Here is a 14,938-nt window from a genome sequence, read left to right as displayed (position 1 = left end):
AGAGGATCCTGCTGTGATTTATGTCGGAGAGTGTTTTGCCTATGTTCTCCTCTAGGAGTTTTATAGTTTCTGGTCTTACATTTAGATCTTTAATCTATTTTGAGTTTATTTTCATGTGCGGTGTTAGAAAGTGATCTAGTTTCATTCTTTTACAAGTGGTTGACCAGTTTTCCCAGCACCACTTGTTAAAGAGATTGTCTTTACTCCATTGTATATTCTTGCCTCCTTTGTCAAAGATAAGGTGTCCATATGTGTGTGGATTTATCTCTGGGCTTTCTATTCTGGGAACTGCTTTGTTTTATTTGGGCTCTCAACCTTGGAAACACTGAAAACACACGAATAAAAGTCACACGAGATCCAAACACTGAAAAAATGAGAAATGAAAGTCAGGGAGAAATTTTCTGCTCCTTTAAGCCTTGCCCTGCTCTCCAGAGTGAATCACTCTCAGCCTTGAGGCTCACTTCCTTCCGTCCTTTGTTCTGTGTGTACAAGCACAGACACCCCTCCCCCACACACATATGAACAGACATACACACACACACTCCTACCTATGTACCCAGAAACAAACATGCACACACCTTACACACATCAACATAAACACAATCACATGTACACACACATACACACACATAGTACACACATGCATGCAAGTATTAACACAAACATGCACACATACATCCATATATTCACACACTCACATGCATATATATATAAACATTCATTACCCATTAACAAGCTGAAATGGGATCATATTATGCAGACTCACTGCCCTTAGTGTTTTCACCTATTAATATGTCTGCAAGAGGTTTTCAGTCAGTGCATACTGGTTTGCTTCATTCTTTTAACTGTTGCATTTTCTATAGTGTGGATGTGCTATAATGTAATTAATTATGATTAAATAATAATAAAATCTATAAACATAAGTAAATAAAACATGATTAAAATGAATGAGACTTTAATCAGTCTTTCACTACTTCATGGTTGAAGTGGTTTCTATTTGTTTCTCACCACACGCCATGGTCTGAAGCACAACCCTGCTGTGAATGCAGCTCCTGTTGTCTTCCTGCATCCCTGGGGCAGCCCTGGAGAAGAGACCTGATTTTACCTGGGAGGGGCAGATCAGTGTGTGAAGTGGAAAACCAGGGGGAAGCCCAAGAAGGAAGACCAGCCTCTCTTCAGGGAAGCAGGGCCAAGTGGCCTGCACCTGGTGATGCAGCTTTCCCACAGCCAGGCAGGTGGCTCTCCTGTGTGTTTGGACCATGGGCAGCCAGTCCTGGAAAAGCCTGCCTGCTGGCTGGCAGGAAGGGAGTGTCCTCAGAGGAGCTGCTGTATTGTGTCATTTACATAGAGGCAATGGAGGCAGGACTCCAGGAGCCCTAGGGGAAGAGAGGTGGGGCTGTGGTCCAGCTCACCGAGGGGAATGCCTTCCCCAGGTCATATAGCTGAACCCAAACCCAGTGACTTATGTTTTCTTTGCAAAAACTCTGGTCTAGATTTTGATAACGTGGTTGAAGTCAGATCTGGTGAAAGTGCAGGGCCCACTGTGCTGGCCCCAGAATGTGAATGGGCCTCAGGCAGAAAATGTAAAGGTTTCCCTGAGTTCACATCAAGCCTTCAAGCCTTGCTATAGAGGAGTGAACAATGGGCAGTGGAAACTGAAATTGGTGAGCTTGTAAGCCCCCTCAACCATCAAAGCTGAGATTCTACAATGGGGCACAATCAGGGCCATCAGGGTTTCCATTTTTAATCTGCAAAATCTGAGTCATCAAACTAGCTTCATTGAATGAAATGGGGAATAAAAGTTGTGGAAGCTTGAGAAAGCTACAACTCAGTTGACACCAGCTGCTGTCTAACACTTCCACCTCCCTGGTCCTGGTCTAGGTGATCTGCGTCATTGTGCAGCCTCCATTCAGAAAGCAGTCCCTGCCTGCAGCCACTGGGGGCTGCTGACTGCAGGCCTTCATTTTCTTCACTTCCACAGCCCACAGGCATGGTCAGAAAAGCCTTGTTACCACCGCAGTTCTGGTGGGGAATACCTGCACCCAGGCCAAGGCCTTGGAGTGCTAACTCAGTGCTGGGTTGCAGGCAGCAGCAGGAGAAGTCCTGCCCGCCAGCATTTTGCCAAACCCTATAACCAGAAACAGGACCCCCAAGAGCCCTTTTGGTGCTTGGAATTGAACACAATTTCCCCTTGAATCATTCTGGTAGTTTCTGCTTCTGATCCTGACCCCAGGATGGGCACTTGTCCACCTTCCTCTTCCTCTTCCCTGGCCTGTTTCTACTCTTGGCCACAGTTTCTAATACAAAAGCTCTTCTGCCATCTGATGGAGACAAACACCATGGAACTGGCTTGGGGAACACTTTGTTGAGGTGACTTGGCTGCAGAGACATGGTGTGGCAGTGGGTCTTAGTTGCAGCAGGCGGGTCTTCTATTTTGGTTGCAGTGTGCAAGATCTTTTAGTTGTAGCATGTGCCATCTTTACTTGTGGCATGTGGAATCTAGTTCCCTGACGAGGGATGGAACCCAGGTCCCCTGCATTGGGAGCATGGAGTCTTAGCCACTGGACCACCAGGAAAGTCCCTGCAAGGAGAAATTTGAACTTTATTGTCTTCCCAGGAAATTCATAAAGGGTTTATTTCTGGGATATCTTGTGCTTGTCATGTGATTTTCTGGCATAATCTCTGATGAGGTATGTTGGACACTGGTGGCTGGAAATACTAGGAGGAGAAAATAGAATGAGTAAGGAGTAAACTTTTGTCTGTGGGTCCACCACAGAGTTAAGAGCTAAGCCCAGTGGCTTATGAGGTACAAATATCTGTGAAATGTTGGATATGTACACCAAGGGGGAACTTTTGGTTCTTCTGGTTTCCTGGAGTAAGGAGATGCTACATGGAGATACAGTGAAATGTGCTGTGCGTGGGCAGCATCCAGAAGTCTACATTTCCTCATCTGGAGGAATTTGTCACAGGTTCTTGGTGTGGGGTATTTGGTCTCTTTCTCCTTCCCTTTACATGCAGCTGGATGGGAGGCAGCGGTGCTGCAGACATGACCCTGCTCAACAAACCCTGAATTTTTCTCCAGTGCATTGTTCAAAGTCTGATGGTATGTGGATCTAGGGAATTAGCTGTATTCACAAAGCAGCCTTTATAAGTGTAGACACTTTACTTCCCCACCTGGCAGGGAGGAGGGGTGCTATTTATGGGTCCTTCTTCACTCCTCCAAATTCTCAACTTCAGTACTAATATTTGTATTCAAATTTCTTAGAAATTGTGCTGCCAAGTATGCAGGCATGCAATCTTGACTTGGGTGGGGGGGAGGGACAGGTCTCAGAATTCCCTTCGTTTCTTCAGGAGCATTTCTGGTTCCTGGAGGGAACTCCACTCCCCCTTCCTCGCTTTATGGGTAGGGACTGTAGGCCTCTTCATGGAACCATGTGCTTGTATTTGGTTAGAATGTGATGAAGCAATCTGGTTGATTGTTTTTCCTTCAACAGTCTCTTCATAGTTGTTTTATTTATCGAGGTATAGTTGCTGTACAGTATTATATGTTACAGGTGTACAACACAGTGACTCATAGTAGGTTATGCTCTATAGTTATTATAAAATATTGCCTATATTCCCTGAGCTGTACACTATTTTGTACATAGTACTTTGCACCTGTTAATCCTGTTAGTGACAGGCCAGTGGGTTATTTTTATTTTTCTGCCTTGTATTTGGGAAACAACAAGTAATTCCATAGTTGGAACCACCTGTAGGTAGGTAAGTATCGGGAGTTCTAGGACCACCAGGCATCCCATGCCCTTAATTTCCTTCCACCTGCTTCCTTCTCTCAGATGATAAGAATCCACAAGGCTTTGAGCTGGGATGGGTTGGTCTCAGTCAATACAGATTTTAGAGTTGATGAGGATATCTTTTTCAGCTAGTTTTTTTTGTGGATGTTGCCCTGGCTTTTTGATTTTGCTCTCTCTCTCTCTCTGTCTCTCTCTTTTCAGGAGTGAGGACTCAAAACTGATGTTGCCACCTCTGCTTCTACCTTCCCAGAATCTAGAAACTGTATTACTTCTGTGTCAAAATAATTATTACAGATATTTTCGTGTTGATGCAGTAAAACAGAAAAGTTAGAAGTTCTGGGCAAATCGTGACTTGACATGGAGCTAAGTCCCCTGTCTAGATTTCTCCTAAGAGGACAAATGGTAGGGGGCTGAGGGGGTAGGGTCCCCAGTGAACAGCAGGAAAGCAGAGCTTCTTGGGGAGTTGTACACACCAGCTGAGAAGAGCCAGGGCTGGAGGTATAGCAACTGGAAGAAGGAGCCTGGTCGCATCTGGTTGTGTCAGAGAAAGAACTGGGCACTGCCATGGAGTGGTTCTGTTGGGGGAACTGTGCCCTAGCAACCCACTGGCTGCCACAGTAAGAGAGAAAGAATGTCTAGGCTGCCTTTGTCTTAGGCTTCAACCTCCCCAGCCCCACTATTATTTGTTCCACATCAAAAAGGAAACGTCTAAAGCTGAGGGAGGTGACATGTCTTAGCTTCCTCTAGTCACCCAGTTGGAAGGGTGGAGTTGAACTTGGGTCTCAGGTGGCCTGTCTGACCCCAGATCAAGTCCACCTCTCAGTCAAGTCTGGGCTCAGTTTCAGCAGGCTAATGCTTGACTCTTGTCTGCTTCAAGTATCTGTGTTTGGTCCCCTTAATAGGGGACCCTTCAAATTTGGTCACAGATTCTAGAATAGAGGAGGCATATAGCAACTGATAGCTATCAGTCTATTAATTCAGGTGTGTGGACAAGAATCACTCACTCCTGAAAGGACCCTGAAATGAAGCTTTGGACAAGGAAAACAGAGGTCTCCCTTGTTAGGCTGCAAGAGTGCAGCCCACACTTGCTATCTGTCTTAATTCTTTGGTTCCAAGAGTCAATTCATTTGCTCCACCAGGACCACATTTACAACTGTGGCCAATTACAACATCAGTAATGTGCTTGGCAAACACCTCTAATTATTTCTCTTGAGGTTCTCTTGTCATAATCTTTTTATTTTTCCTAAGGCTCTCTCTGCTTAACAAGGGTTAGGAGAGGTGATGTTCCAATCAGACCGAAGATCACAGAGTTGGGGTTCCTTTCCTGAGCCATGTGATTCAGGGACGCACCTCTGTCTGCCTACATGGAGAGTCAAGCTGAAGATGTGCCAGCTATAGCTGTCCTTTTGTGTGTCCTGATCAAGAGGACAGGTATTTCTCATGACCTATTCTGATTTCACTGCAGCCCTGATCTGTGAACAGTGGGGAGTAGCGGAGGGCTCCAAGGCCTCAGATGCAGAAAACATCAGAGTCCTTGGCAAGCGTGTGCCCAGTGGGATGTCCTTCAGAAGCTGGGGACCAACTAGTTAGGAAATGCTGCTAGTTGGGGAAAGAGTGAAAATTTCGACTACACCTCTGGGAAAACAGGACCCACGTCTGTCCACAGGCTCAATCTCTATGCTGTCTGCTCTGCAGAAGTAAAATCATCCCCTCCCTGAAGGAGCTGACATATACAGCCCTTAGCTCTTCGAGTCACTGATGATGGAGCCTGCCAGCTTTCGTCTAAAGGAAAGCATGCACTGGACAGAGACTAGACTTCTTCCCATCTAGAAATCAAAACTTTAGGTAAGTGAGGACATCATGGTTGCCCAAAGCCCTGCTGAAATCAGGCAAACAAGCTGCTATCTGACAACAGAGAGTTAATGAAACTCTCTTCGTGGTTATCCCAAAATTGAAAGTGAAAGTCGCTTAGCCATGTCTGACTCTTTGTGACCCCATGGACTATACAGTCTAGGGAATTCTCCAGGCCAGAATACTAGAGTGGGTAGCCCTTCCCTTCTCTAGGGGAGTCTTCCCAATCCAGGGATTGAACCCAGGTCTCCCGCATTGCAGGTGGGTTCTTTACCAGCTGAGCCACCAGGGAAGTTCACCCCAAAGTAGGTTTGATCTCAGTAAAACCAAGTTTTGCTCAAAGGAAGAGAAGGAAAGGGCAGTGTTTCTGATGTTCTCGACCCTTACCATTGAGTGTTTGGGCTCTTTCAGTGAAGGAGACCTGGGTACCAAGCTGGTACTGGAGCCAGGTACCCAGCGCACATCACAAATGCAATTTTGTCACAATTCCATCTCATGCTGGGGCGAAGGGTGGGGGGGGATGCCATCTATGGCCTTCTTGGTGAAGAGCAGCTTGGGGCCTCTTCCTTGGGGATGGTGTTGCCTATATCTTAATGATACAGGATACTTTTGAATGAAAAGAGGCAGCCTCCTCAGCCCTCCAGACAGCTCAGTCCACCCCACTTCATGATGCCAGAGTCAGCCCTGATGGCAGCTCAAAGCCTTCCAGAAGGTCTAATCCTCTCCATGCCCCAGGACATGGCTCCGGCCTCCTGACAGAAGTTTCCTGTGGAACAAGGCCACTCAGTGGGTGCTCTTCAAACCCAGCTACACACCCCTCTCAGGCTAAATGCAGCATTCCCAAGAAATACACACAGAGGGGTGGTTTTCAATTATGAATATTCACCATAAGCAAGGAATTGGCACGAAATATTGGCAACTATTTCAACTTCTGAAAAATTTCCAGTGCTAGTTTAAAAATTGTGTGTGTGTGTGTGAAAGAGAGAAAGAGAGAGAGAGAGAGAGAGAGAGAGAGAGAGAGAGAGAGAGAGAGAGAGAGAGAGATAAAGAGAGAGAGAAAGAGAGATTCACAAAACTCGTTCGGAAGGAAGTTAGCAAAACTGCAGTCCACTGATTGAGGCTGGTAGGACCTGGGGTGCGGCCTGCAAGGGCCTGACTGGAGCTGGCCTCAGGCCCCTCATGTGTCTGCTCTGTGACCAGAGCACAGCAAGCAGATGTCACCGTCTGTCCTCTCAGCAGAGCTCCTTCTCCTCCCCACCTCCACAGTGAGCTCCTGCTTGGCTCGGGTGGTGGGCCAGGCCCCAACAGCAGAAGTAGGGGCTGCTTCCAGGACCTTGTGCTGTTTTTTAGAATCTAAGAGCCTGAAGGCATGAAAGCCCTCATGTGGGAAGTGAAAGTGAGAGCCACAAGACAAGAGATGTGGCTCAACAGCCTTGGGGACCAGCAAGCAGGGGTTGGGGCAGGCCGGTTCCCCAAGCTTGACTGGGGTGAATCACTTTCTCTCTCATTCTGATGTTGGGACTTTACAGTCATGAAGCCGTGGAAAAGTTGTCGGTGTCTGGTGCTCTTATGAGTGTTTTGGGACAAGAGTTGAAAGCCACTAGGAAATGAAGAGGCTGTACTTGAAGCCAGTGGTCTCAAACTTTGGAGGCACCAGAAGGTGGATGCCTTCCTCCCATCACCCAAGATCAGGATGGTTGGACTTCTTGTCCACGGATGATAAGCTGAGTGGAGATTGACACGCTCAGCTTTGCTTCTTCCTCTCTTACCTACCCTCTGATCGGCTATAGAAGGAACCGACTGGCTAGTTGTCACTTGTTCTTCCTGTTGCAGCTGCGGTAGCACTTCTTTCCTGAGCTGAACTGGGCCCTCTGGTAAGACCTTGAACCTCCCCACAATGTACTATGTGCCACTTTATAATTGTCTTTTTTCTTTTCTGTCCCTCCCTTCAGATCGTGAACCCCTTGAGGACAGGGACTGTGTCCAGAGGTTGCCAGGAGTGAGTCTTGATATGAGGCTCTAAAAACACGAGAGTAGAAAAGGAGGGGTGGATATGACACATATGGTAAAGGAATGTTCTCTCCAGGGCCTGCTCCACAGTAGGTGTCTCTAGTGCCAATTCAATGAGATGGACACATTAATAGAGCTTGTTGAGTGACGGGTGATGGAGGGAGAAGTGGAGAAGGGATCTGGCCTTTACTGAGCCCCTAATATGTGCCAGATCCTGAAACAGCAAAATTGAAATGACATTGGCTTAGGCGTGTGTAGAGCAGACAAATGAGTTTGATGTCGATCAAAAGGGATGTAAGGTGACAGCGAATGTACAAATGGAGATGCATATCTGGAGATTTGCAAAATATAACTGACAGCACTGGAGTTAGGAGCTTGGTCAAAAGCACAGATGTAGGAGTCAGACGCACGCTGCTGGCCACACTGAGACCTCATATCTCATCATTCCAGTGTAAGGGAGGCCAGATGGAAACCGACTGTCTCATCATTTAGGGCAGAAGGATGATGGTGTGGTGGCACAGGAAAAGGCCCTCAGGACAATTCTGTTTTCCTCACTCAAGCTCACCATGCAGTTGGTGTCCACCATTGGTCAGGCCTCCTGTGGCGTGGAGGGGTGGCTCATACAAGGCTTCTTGACTGGAAGACGTGGTGAGTACTCTGCTGTCTTCCTGAAAACTTGTATCCACACATGTCCAGAGCTCCTGATCCCTTTTGCTAGGTGGCTTAGAAGCTGGAAACTTCCGAGATGAGCTTGCATCCAGGGCTGTTGTGCTTTAACCAACCCAATGGGATAACCAATGTGTGCCTTTTTGACGAAAAGCTGACTCCTCTACTTTCTCTCCCACTGTAGCTGAGCATGCTGCTGCTGCTGCTGCTGCTGCGTCGCTTCAGTCGTGTCCGACTCTGAGCGACCCCATAGACGGCAGCCCACCAGGCTCTCCGTCCCTGGGATTCTCCAGGCAAGAACACTGGAGTGGGTTGCCATTTCCTTCTCCAATGCATAAAAGTGAAAAGTGAAAGTGAAGTCGCTCAGTTGTGTCTGACTCTTAGTGACCCCATGGACTGCAGCCTACCAGGCTATTCCGCCCATGGGATGTTCCAGGCAAGAGTACTGGAGTGGGGTGCCATTGCCTTCTCCGGTAGCTGAGCATAGAGGAAATGAATTACCAGGAAATTGGAAACCACACCAGAGTTACTGAATTCATTCTCGTGGGACTGTCCAAGCACCCCACGTCCCAGGCTGTTCTTTTCTGGGCGCTGATGTTTCTCTATGTAGGAACCTTGGCAGGAAACAGCATGATCATTCTCATGGTAGGAGTCAGTTCTCAGCTCCACACTCTGATGTATTTCTTCCTCAGCAACCTGTCTCTCCTGGATCTCCTCTTTTCCAGTAGTGCTGTACCCCTGATTATGGCCAACTCTCTGCAGAACTTCCCCACCATCTCCTACAGCTCCTGTTTTGTGCAGTTCACCATCTGAGCCTTCTTGGCACTGACTGGGTGTTTCCTTCTTGCCATTATGGCTTATGACCGGTTCATGGCTATCTCACACCCACTCAGGTACAAACTGGTGATGTCTTCTCGAGCCTGCATTTTAATAGCTCTGCTTGCTTGGTTGACATTTTTCCTGCTCACAATTATGCCTATTCTGCTCTTTCCCATCAGTTTCTGTGGGCATAATTCAGTCAATCACTTCTCCTGTGAAGTCCAAGCCATGTTTAAACTGCTCTGTTCCAACACCATTTTTCTAGAGGTTTTGATGATGATTTGTGCTATCATTTCAATGCTGCTCCCTTTAATTTTCATCCTTGTCTCTTACCTTTGTGTCCTTAGGGCTGTCTTAAGAATCCAATCACCTGACACCAGGCTTAAAGCCTTTTCTGCATGTGGTTCTCACCTGCTTGTGGTCACCATCTATTTTGGGACCCTAATATATATTTATGTGAAACCTCAGGCCAAAAGGTCTCAAGATGGGGATAAAATTATCTCTATATTTTATGCAGCAGTGACTCCTATGCTGAATCCACTCATCTACACCCTGAGAAATAAGGATGTGAAAGCTGCTCTCAGGAGAGTAACCTGTGGGGCAAAGTCCCGATGCCTCAATCAGGCAACAGCCCTGATAATTTTGCATCTGCAAGTGACACCTCTCAAGTGGAAAGGGCTTGCAAAGCATCTGGTTAATGGAAGAACTGACCTAAGAGCAGAGGTCTGATGCCGTAAAAATAGAAAACTGCTGGATGTCACATGCATCCTAAATAAAAATAAATGCAAGTTACACACAAGGAGCACTAAAATAGTAAATACTCTTTATACATGAAACCTCTTGAGAATCTTTAAGACAGAAAATAAGTCCTCCAGTAAGAGAATGGCCAAACAACACAAACATGACTCAGTAAAGAAAATATAAGCATTTACACATATGCAACAATAAAAATATCACTTTTCATTTATTATGTTAACAAAAATGAAAAACATTTATAGTGTATATACCATTGGGGAGAGTTGGGGAAAATATCACTAGGGCCAGGTAAATTGGCACCGACTTTTGGAGGGCAATTTTGGTAGCTATAAAAGGCCAACATCTGGGTGACCCACTTGGTGAGGGAGGTGGCCCTCAGCTGGGACAGCCTTGCCCTCTGCATGCACAGCTTTGGGGGCCCCATGGCAGCTCTGAAAACAACCACAATCTCTGCCTTCTGAAGACTCTTGCAGTCCATACATGTGCTGCGCTCACCCTGCACCCTTCCCAACATTCAGAGAACCTCAGGGAAGAGGAAGGTGGTTTCTTCTCAAAAGCAACTCTTCTACTTGTAATGGCACCTTTCAGCAATCTTTACAGGGGACTGATTGGTCCTAAATAGCTGGTTGGCTTTTTTTTTTTTTTTTTTAGCTATTCTAAAGGTATTTTCAAAACCTTTCTTTCCCTGGCTGTAAACTTTCATCACCAATTCGAGGAAAATGGAAAACACCCCTGTGATGAGTGAAATGTTTGTGCCTCCCACACACACACTCATGTTGAAGCCTGAGCCCCCAGTGTGATGTATTTGGAGATGCACCCAGGTCTGATGGTGTTAATGGCCTTGTAAGAAGAGGAGGCACCAGAGTGCCCTCACGTCCTCTCTCTCTGCCCACCATGAATCATATGAGGATGTCATATGGCTGTGAGATGTCAGCCAGGATGAGACCTTTCACCAGAAATTGAAACAGCTGGCTTTGATCTTGGGCTTCCAGTTTCCAGAATTGGGAGAAATAAATGTCTGTTGTTTAAGCCACATACTCCATCATGATCTTTTGTGATAGCAGCCCAAACAGACTCAGACACCTGCCTTGGTATCTTATGTCATTATGTCACCTAGGTGCATCTATGTCACAGAAATATGATATATGTATGTAACATATTTGTACAAGAGTTCTTGTTAAAGCACTGTTTGGGCTTGTGAGGATTTTGAATAAAAATCTTAAGTGCCCATCAATAAAGTAATCCTTAAATAAATTACACTTCCCTAGTGGCTCAGAGGGTAAAGAGTCTGCCTGCAATGTGGGAGACCCAGCTTTGATCCCTGGGTTGGGAAGATCCCCTGGAGAAGGAAATGGCAACCCACTCCAGTATTCTTCCCTGAAGAATCCCATGGACAGCGGAGCCTGGTGGGCTACAGTCAGTCCATGTTGTCACAAAGAGTTGGACACAACTGAGAAACTTCACTTTCACTTTAAATAAATTACAGTATATCTGTACAATAGGGCTTTGGACAGCTAAGGATGGCCCTACGCTTATGAGTCTCTCATTTTTCTTGTACCAGAAGGTTCCCAGGCTATTAGGAACCTTCTGTTCATGATGATGTCAGAAATGCAAGAGGGATGACTGTGGTGTTTCATAAGGCCAAGGGTCAAATCAGCACATTGTTACTTCTACCTAGAAGAAACCATGGGTAAGACAACACATTTTGACCATGGTAGAGAAATAACCAAAGATAAATACAAAAAAAGATAACCATAATTTTTGTGAAGACTGAGTTTTGATGCAGAGAAAAAAATTCATTTTGGCCCATTTACAGAGAAAGGTTGATTACATAATCATTAAATAAGCTTATATGATTGTCAAGAAGCCTGAAGAAATGAACTCCAAGCTGATTTTCCAGAAACATTACCAATCAGAGTGGTGCGCTCAAGGTGAGATGACATCTGCAACCAGACAGCTGTCAGCTCTGCAACCAGCTGGTCTGTTGTGATATTCACTAGTGAGAGGGCTCACACCCTGAGTCTCTCCCAGTTAACTCAGTCTCAAAATGCAATTGCTTTTCTTTTGTTCGGAACCCTCTGGCCCCAGAGCTTAATTTGGTTTCCTCCCTTCATTGCTTCTTTCCTACTTTTCTTCTTAATTTTTGTGTGTAAAATATGTCAAACATACAAAAAAGTTTTAGAGAATAGTGAAACACACACATGTCCACCACACTAATTTAATAAACTTAACATTTTACATTTTGCTTTAGAATTTTCTGATAACATTACTACTTTAATATGAACAGTCACTGTGGATGCTAAGTCACTTTGGTCATGTATGACTCTTTACGAGTCAGACACTTCAGTCATGTCTGACACTTTATGACCCTATAGATTGCAGCCCACCAAGCTCCTCTGTCCATGGGATTCTCCAGGCAAGAATACTGGAATGAATTGCTGTGCCCTCCTCCAGGGGCTCTTCCCAACCCAGGGACTGAATCTGCATCTCTTACATCTCCTGCATTGGCAGGTAGGTTCTTTACCACTAGGGCCACCTGGGAAGCCCAGATAGTCACCCTACCTCACCTCCCCACAAAAGAGGGATACCACAAACAAATTCAAAGATGAGACACAAACTCAAATAATATATTTAGTGTACATCATACTGGCCAAACATTAATAGCTATAGTCTAGAAAATAAAGAATCCCTATCTTCCAAAAGGCTCCCACCTAACAGTCTATGGACCAGAACGTAATCACATAGCTGCTCCTAGTGACAAGAGCAATCAGGAAATCTTGTCTTTTTCCAGGCTGCTATGCACCAGATATGGAAGGAAAAGAGGACAGAGATTGAATGACATCTAGTGGTCTCTGCCACAATTTTGCTAAACATTTCCAAGACATTTGTCAAAAAACATTTTTTAAACCCTTCCACATGTTTCTCTGCTTTTTGCTTCATTAATCTCTGCTCTTATCTTTATATTTCCTTTTTAATGGACATGGATCTGAGCAAACTTTGGAAGATAGTGAAGGACAGGGGAGCCTGGTGTGCTACAATCCATGGTACCACAAAGAGTCGGACACAACTTGGCAAATGAATAATAACATTTTCTTTAGGTTTATTCTGTAGATGTTTTACTAGCTTCTTGAGTTAAATACAATTTCCTTTGTCTTTTATGATTTTTAGACCTTTACATTTTTTCTAACTTTTTACTTTGAGATAATTTTAGACTTGTGGAATAGCTGCAAAGATATGACAAAGAATTCCTTTATAGTTTTCAACGAGCTTCCTCTAAGGTTAGCATCTTACATAATTATGGTACACTTATCAAAATGAAGAAATTAACATTGGGTCAATACTATTAACTAAACTATAGATTTTATCTGGAGTTCCCCAGCTTTTCAGTAATGTCCCCTTTCTGTTTCAGGATCTAACCCAGGAGACCACACTGTATTTAGTCATCATGTGTCCTTAGTCTGATCTGTGATGGTTTCTTTGTCTTTCCCTGTATTTCAAGACCTTGATACCTTTGAAGAGCACCAGCCAGGTATTTGTAGAATGTCCCTATATTTGGATTCGTGTGGCAATTTTGTCATGATGAGACTGATTTGTGGAGTCTGGGGAAGAATGCCACAAGGGAAGCACTCTTCTCATCACCTCCTATGGGGAGAATGTAACATCACTGTGATGCATTATCACCGGCGAAGTTAACTGTGGCTTAGGTGCTATGTGGCAAGTTTCCCCACTGTAAAGTTAATATTTTCCCTTTCAACAAGTTCTTGCTTGTGTTTGCTTAGTTGCTCAGTCATGTCTGACTCTTTGTGATCCCATGGACTGTAGCCTACCAGGCTCCTCTGTCCAGGGGGACTCTCCAGGCAAGAACACTGGAGTGGGTTACCATGCCCTCCTCCAGGGGATCTTCCCAACCCAGAGATCGAACCCAGGTCTCCCACAACAAATCCTTAGAAGGGAGTAAATAAGTCCAGCCTACTTCCAGGTGTGAAAAACTGAGTTTCATCTCCTAGAAGGAAGACTAACAAAGAATTTGTGGACATATGATAAAGCAGTACAGTAATTACAAAACATTTTAGAGGAGATAGGCTATGCCAATTGTCCGTTTCTCCTCAAAGTTTCACTCACTACTGTTAGCGCACACTGGTGGCTTTTACTGGCAGCTATGATCACCCTGGGACTCCCTTGGTGATTTTCTGTTTCTCCTATTCCATGATTGTAAATACATGTATTTAAACCTACAGTTTTCTCTCTGAGAACCACTCTCTCCTTATAAGTCTGATATGTAGTACTTTCATTGCAATTCAGCTTCAAATATTTCACAATGTCTCCCCTATTACTGGCACTTTACCAGTGAGTTATTCAGGAGTGCATTTTAAGGTTCCAAATGTATGTTTATTTGACTTTATCATTTTAATGTTGCTTCAAATTTAATTGAATAGTGGTCAGAGAACATAGTCTGTATGGTGTTGATCCTTTGAAATTTGTGCAAATATCTTTCATCACATAGTATGTGGCCTATTTTTGTAATTGTCCCCTGTGCACTTAGGAAAAAATCTGTCTCTAGTGGATACAGGGTTTTTACATGACTTTCAGATTGTTGTTTAAATCCTTTGTGTCCTTACCAATATTTTGTGCTTGGTCCATTTCTGGTAGAAGTGGGTTAAATGTACTATGATTTGCATTCTTTTTGTGAGTAGAACTGTTTATTTACTTGCCTTTTAAATTAAAAAAATATACAAATGTGATCATATTAAACATTCTGCAGATTTTTTTGTAGTTAGTAAAAGTTTACTGTGCACACACCAAAAAGACAGCTTGCAAACCAGAAGCACTCAAAACATGGAACAAGGCTCAGGGGTATATTGTTATAAGGCAACTTAAGTAATGAGGAAATTCTTCACAATGGTTGGTTATAATATTAGGATTTTTAGTTTGGTTCAGTTGCTCAGTCGTATCCAGCTCTGTGACCCATGGACTGCAGTATGCCAGTCTTCCCTGTCCATCACCAACATCCAGAGCTTGCTCAAATTCATCTCCATCGAGTCGGT

General features: G+C 44.7%; 1 long non-coding RNA gene across 1 annotated transcript; it reads left to right on the top strand.

Moving 5' to 3' along the window:
• The first annotated feature begins 7,455 nt into the window (after nt 1-7,455).
• On the top strand, nt 7,456-14,638 carry LOC121818195 (uncharacterized). Its single transcript, XR_006058270.2, has 3 exons — nt 7,456-7,516; nt 8,103-8,300; nt 8,503-14,638. It is a non-coding gene; the product is annotated as an uncharacterized LOC121818195 (long non-coding RNA).
• The last annotated feature ends 300 nt before the right edge of the window (nt 14,639-14,938 follow it).

The sequence above is a fragment of the Ovis aries genome, chromosome X (assembly GCF_016772045.2).
Source record: "Ovis aries strain OAR_USU_Benz2616 breed Rambouillet chromosome X, ARS-UI_Ramb_v3.0, whole genome shotgun sequence".
Classification (NCBI taxonomy): domain Eukaryota; kingdom Metazoa; phylum Chordata; class Mammalia; order Artiodactyla; family Bovidae; genus Ovis; species Ovis aries.
This window is presented reverse-complemented; position numbering and strand designations above follow the sequence as displayed.